The 6,000-nt window shown below is 56.5% G+C and overlaps 1 protein-coding gene across 2 annotated transcripts in view; it reads left to right on the top strand.

Annotated features, from left to right (window-relative positions):
• Nucleotides 1–1,382: 1,382 nt before the first annotated feature.
• Srrm3 (serine/arginine repetitive matrix 3) overlaps nt 1,383–6,000 on the top strand; it is a 43,359-nt gene continuing 38,741 nt past the window's right edge. For both annotated transcript variants that reach the window (XM_070033639.1, XM_070033638.1), the window contains exon 1: nt 1,383–1,449. The gene's annotated coding sequence lies outside the window, so the exon portion shown is untranslated. The remainder of the gene's footprint in view (nt 1,450–6,000) is intronic.

The raw sequence follows: 6,000 nt of genomic DNA, 5'->3' as shown, positions 1-6,000 counted from the left end.
GCGGGGGCTGCAGAGGCCGAAGAAGGGAAGGCCAGAGAAAGAAGGCCAAGCTGGGACACTGTTTCCAGGCAGGAGCTCCAAAGAGAGTTGAAGTCAAGGAGAGTCAGGAATGGAGTTCATGGAGCAAGGGTTCATAAAGTCATTCTCACTTAAGGATTGGTTTCCAGTGTTGGATAAAAGGGTGCTCCATGTGTGCACCTCCCCTGGTGTTCCGCCAGCCCTCTGCACACAACCAGGCTGCAGGCCTTCTGGAAGCCCTCTCCAAGCCCTTGATCTGCCTGACATCTCCTCTGCTCTGCCTTGAGAGGCTCAGCCAGGCAGAAGGGGCAGCCCCTCTTCTCTGGAAGGAGGGAGGGGGGCGACAAATTGATTGGTGCTTGGCCAGCCCAAAGCCCCAACAAATCAAATATTCATGTAGCCCAAAGGCAAAAGACCAGCAGAGGCCTTGCCCTGGGGGCTGTGAAGCTGCAATGCTTGCAGCAGCAGCTGGAACCCACCCCCAACCTTTGTTCTGCAACTGTGTAGAGAGATCCCAGCTATACATGTGCCCATACACGCACACATGCTCCAAAGATGCCGCTGGGTAAAGACACCTGGGGAAAGGAAGAGGGGAGGAGAGGAGGGCACAGAGATTCCAAGAAGTCACAGCTGCAGAAGCAGAGGAGCACGCGTGCATGCATGCACTTGCGCGCGTGCACACCTACACACACACACAGCTAGACACAGACCTGCATGCAAAGACTCACCGCGAATGCACTCAGACCCAGGAATGGCACTCAGCATCATGCAATGTTTTTGTTGTTGTTATTGCCGGTCCTAGGGCTTGAACTCAGGTCCTGGATGCTGTACCGAGCTTCTTTTGCTCAAGGTTGGAACCCTACCATTCGAGCCACAATTCCATTTCCGGCTTTTTGTTTAGTCTATCAGAAATAAGTCTCACAGGTTTTCCTGCCTGGGCTGGCTTTGAACTGTGATCTTCAGGTCTCAGCCTCCAGAGCAGCTAGAATTACATTTGTGAGCCACCACCATCCGGTCCCAATTAGGTGTTCTAGTACAGGCTGTGAAAGTCCCACCAGAGATTCAGTATAGTGTCGTTCCCAATCCCAAATTAACGGCCTCCTTCGACCCTAGGTGCCTCGTAGGCAAAGGGTGGGAGAGGCCGAGTCGGCCCAGCGCCTGGCCGCGAGCGGTCCTCCAAGCCGGCGGGGGCGCTGTGGGTGCTTTGGGCGCCGCTTGCCGGGCCTCTCTGGCCCTCAGAAGGCTCGGGAGGCCGTCTCGGTGGCGGTGCGCTGTCCAGCATTTCAGCAGCAGCGGCGGCGGCGGGAAGACGGGCGTGGGGCCGTGGGGCCGCGGGGCCGCGGAGCTGCCCTGCCCGCCCGGCCGCCCCGGAGAAGCGGGGCCGAAGTACCCAGCTCCGGCGCCCGGTGGAGCGCGGCGATCAGAGGGGAGGTGAGAGCCCCCGCTGGGAGCCGGGTCGGACCTCTGCAGGCCTCAGAACCGGGGGGGGGGGGGGGGGTGGAGCAGTGTGGACCGCGGCCCCGGAGCTGCGGGTGAGAATGGGGGGGGGGGCTGCGGGGGCGTCAGGGGCTCCCGAGGACCTGGGCTGGGGGACTTGGGGAACTGAGACGAGGGCCGATGTTCTTTTCACTAGAGGGATAGAGAAAGTGGCAGCCCTGCGCGGTGAGGGACAGGACGGTCCTGGTGTGAATGACACCAGTCTAGCCCGCGGGGTGCCAAGGGAACCCCAGCTTCCATCCAGGCCCTCCTCCAGCTAAGGGGGAGCACCTGCTCCCCAGGGAAGGGAGGGAGAGATGCAGGGATCCTAGGGAGATTCTGGAAAGGGAGGAGGGAGCCGGCCCCTCCTGGATGCTGGGCCTCTGTCCAGCAGGGGGTGCCCGCAATAGGGCACAGTCTGGCCCCTTTCCCAGCCATCCGAACGCCCCCGGGGAGCCGGGAGCGGGCCAAGAGAACCGAACGAGGGACGCAGATGCGGAGATTGCCAGTGCAAGTTGGGGAGAAGGGTTCTCTGCGGCTAGAGGGTCTTAAGGCTCAGAGTGGGCCCAGCCCCAGGGCCGAGCGAAGAGAGGTAGCCTGGGCCTGGCTGCTGCCGCCTCCTACCTCCCGCCCTCCCAGGGCTCCTGCCTGGACGGTGTGGAAGCTGCCTGGCAGCCTCTGTCCCTGGAAGCAGATCCATTGTGAGAACAGCTCTGGGCTCAAGCCGAGAGAAAGACACCCAGGGCCGATCTGGTATTTCAAGTAAAACTTCCAGCCATAACTTCTCATGAGATCTCTGCATTCACACCAGTCTGGGCTGGTCATTTGTTCTGTGTCAAGAGAAAAGGCAGGTATTTTGATGGAGAAGAGAGTTCTCCAGTCCAAGGGGCATCTTAAGGTCATGGCCCTAGCTTGTACTAGATTCTTCCTGAGCCAGAAATAGGATCAAGTTGGCTAGGAAATTGCTCCCACACAACATCAGCTTCTGGATGCCTTAACTTTACGCCCCATCCACTCTTCTGTGCCAGGTGGAGGAGGAATGCTTGAAGAGTGACTAAAGAGTGGGCTGCATTTGCAGAGGTAGGGGTGGGTGGGTGGGTTGACAGTCATGAACTCTGAAGTCAGAGAGACCTAGCTGTGGAAACACATCACCCAGATGAGGGGTGGGAAATTCCTTGTAAGCTGTAAGATGCTTGGTAAGTTTAGCAAACAGAATACAAGTAAGGCCTTATTGACAGGTATGGTAGTACATGTCCATAATCCCAGCACTCAGATGCTGAAACAGGAGGATCATGAGTTTGAGGCTAGCCTGGTTTACATAGCTAGATCCTGTCTTAAAAACAAAAATCCCTGAAAGAGGAGGAGCTGGAGCTGCCAAAGGCCGCAATTTTGGGATACTGTTTGAAGCACACCATTGCTCTTTCCAGAGGAGGCTGACACTGATTGAGGGCATCACACCAGCCTCCACACCAGGCATACTGCTGGCATGGGCTGGTTCTATGAGTCCACACAAAAGCTTTCCCACGAAAGATACCGTTCTCTCTCCCTCCCTCTCTCCTTCCCTCCCTCCCCCCCTTCTCTCTGGAACTGAGGAACCAAGAACTGAGTGACTTTTTCAAGGTCATGAAGCTAGCCCAGCTGCCTTCCCCTGGGGTCAGAAGTATTTCTGATAACCTGCCCCAAGCAGGTATCAAGGCCCAGCTAAGTGTCAGGTTCTTGATGCATGGCGCCAGCTTTACAGGTGGGGAGCCTGAGGCACACAGGAGAGCGAGCGCAGCCATGGCTCTCCACAAGGTCAGTGAAAGAGCTTTGCACTGGCATCTGGATGCCCATGCCTGCTGTTATCTCCCCTCCACAAGAGGAGTGTGGGGAGGCCCATCTGCTCACTGCCACACCTGCACCCCACCCCCTGTGCTTGGCTGCCTCTTGCTGACCCGCACAAGCTGGTGACTGATTGTTCGCTTCTGAGTGGTTCCACCTCACTTCCTGAAATGGCCCATGGTCACAAGCAGCTGCTAGTGCCACTGGAGCCTCCCTCCCTGCCCACCTCTCTGGCCACATCTGATTGCCCACAGGATAGAGTCAGAGCAGCTCCAGTCCCAGAAGCCATGAGGAGACGAGGGGAGCCTGGCTCCTCTTCCTTAGCCCTGCCCAGCTGCCCACAGCCTGACTCTCACAACGATGCTCTCATCTTGTCCTCATGTGACCTGGTGCCAAGGTGCCCCTGTCTCCTCTTCACAGAGGAACAAAATAAAGAGAGGTGTGATGTGACTTTCCAAAGGTCGCAGAGCAAAGTCTGGGTATGGCCTAAGCCTCTTGCCTCAGGGGCTCCCTAAGGTGACTTCCACGACACCGGGCCCCCTCTCCCCCCCCCCCCCCCGTCCTCAGCTCTGCAGGTGCTCTGGGGCGGCAGCCACCCGTGCCAACGGGAGTCAGAGGAGGCATGTAATAGGGACCTGAGTGGTCCTAGGGCAGAAATCCAGTCCTGACTTCTTGTTTGACCTTGAACACGTCCCTGTCTATCATTAAATGATCCCAGTGTGCTTGACTCTCAGGTGATCGGTTTGCCTCAATCCTCCCAAAGTCCCTGTCAGCACCTAGATTTCCAGATTTTTTGCTCCGTTGATTTGTACCTCAGGAAACCTGTGGTTTCCTTAGCAGATATCTGAGTCAGTGTTTCAAGCTTTGATTTGTCCCAACTGAGATCTCAAATTCACTTGTCCCTCCCAATGCCTGACTTGGGTTTCCAATGAAAGGGGGAAATATGGGAGAGGCCCTGGGACTTGTCTGAGAAAGCCCTCCAGCTGAGCCAAGACCAGATCTTCCATGGTCCTGTCTTTGGGTGAGCTGTGGGGACCTTGAAGGTGCCTTCCAGGCCTAGGGCATCTGCCTCCATGCACAAATGCAGGAGCAGCAGGGCGGGGCAGGCAGGCCTGAGGCACGGATGGAGGAAAAAAGGGGATGTTGTAGGTCCATCTGGGGACAAAGGGCCTGAGTAGAGCTGGCAGGGAAGCTGGTCCAGAGGATTGGGAATGACCGGAAGGCAACGGAGAGCTTCTTGCCTAGTCGCAACACTGAGGCCAGCAAAGGGCTGGAATCCCAGAGGTACAGGGACCCTCAAGAGACAGAAGAGGCTTGGTGAGGAGAAGGGACTCAGAGAGGTGATACCTACAGGAGCACTAGGGTTAGAGGTTGGGGTGAAGTGAAAGGGGGAAGCGGTGGGGGCTGAGCATGCCAGGGAGGGGGGATCAGAAAAAGGGTGCGAAGCCCCTCACCAGCCTGGCCTAGGTTCTTCTTGCGACGACACCTCTGCCCTCCTCCTTCATTCTCCTCTGTCCACGAGCACGGGAGGTGACTGTGATGTTTGTGCCCATATTCTCTAAAGGGATCTAGGCCCAGGTGGACTGTTGGCTCTGGAGAAAGACCTCAGCAGCCACATGTGCGCTGACGCCAGAGATGGCCCTGTAGCTAGAAGCCACCAGCCTGCCGGTCTGGTCTGCAGTGCCGCCTCCTCAGCAGGCAGCCGGGCCTCTGCCTCCTCCGCCCTCACCCTGGCCTCCTGCCCACTGCAGGGGCCACGGTGCCAGCAGAAGCTGTCAGGCAGTGCCCAGCTCCCTCAGCATCTGCCAGAGCCGCTGAGGGCTGTGAGGAGGCTGAGCCAGGTTCCCCAGACCCTGGGGTCCAGGCAGCTTCCTTGGCAGGGATCTACGGCGCTGAGCCCCCTTCCTGCCCTTGGTTCCCAGACTTCCCTGGACAGAGGCAAGCCAAAGCAGGTGTGTTGAATTCTTTCGGATTTTATAGATGGCCAGGTGTTGTGGCACATGACTGAAATCCCAGCAGTCATGAGCTTGAGGCCAGCCTGGGCTACATAACAAGATCCTGTTTCCAAAAGGAGGGGGGGTGGGCAGAGAGAGGGAGAGAGGCATGTCTATAATCCCAGCCACCTTAGAGGCAGAGACAGGAGAATTGCCAGTTTGAGGATAGTCCAAAGTTAGGGAAACCTCATCTTAAAAACAAAATACAGCAGTCAGGTTCTGACTACTCAGCAGCAGTCAGCTACTCTGGAGGCTGAGGTCTGAGGATTACAGTTCAAAGCCAGCAGAAGCTGGAATGTCCATGAGACTCTTATCTCCAATTAACCACCAAAAATAAAAGCCAGAAGTGGAGCTGTGGCTCAAGTGGTAGAGTGCTAGCCTTGATCAAAAAGAAGCTCAAGGACAGTACCCAGGTCCCGAGTTCAAGCCCTGAGATTAACACAAAAGAAAAGACACCAAAGGGCCTAGGATATGGCCCAAGTGGTAGAGTAACTGCCTAGCATGTATGAGGCCCTGGGTTCAATTCCAAGTAGTACAGGAGAAAGGAAGAAATAAACAAAGGAAGGAAGGGGGGAGCAAGATAGAGGTTTTCATTGTACAAGACTTGAGACATACAAAAACCAAGAGGAAAATAAAATCCACCAAGAATCCCACCAGCTGAGCATGGTGGTACATTCTTGTACTCCCAGAT

The sequence above is a fragment of the Dipodomys merriami genome, unplaced genomic scaffold (genome assembly GCF_024711535.1).
Source record: "Dipodomys merriami isolate MVZ:Mamm:240054 unplaced genomic scaffold, mDipMer1.0.p SCAF_22, whole genome shotgun sequence".
Taxonomy (NCBI): Eukaryota; Metazoa; Chordata; class Mammalia; order Rodentia; family Heteromyidae; genus Dipodomys; species Dipodomys merriami.
This window is presented reverse-complemented; position numbering and strand designations above follow the sequence as displayed.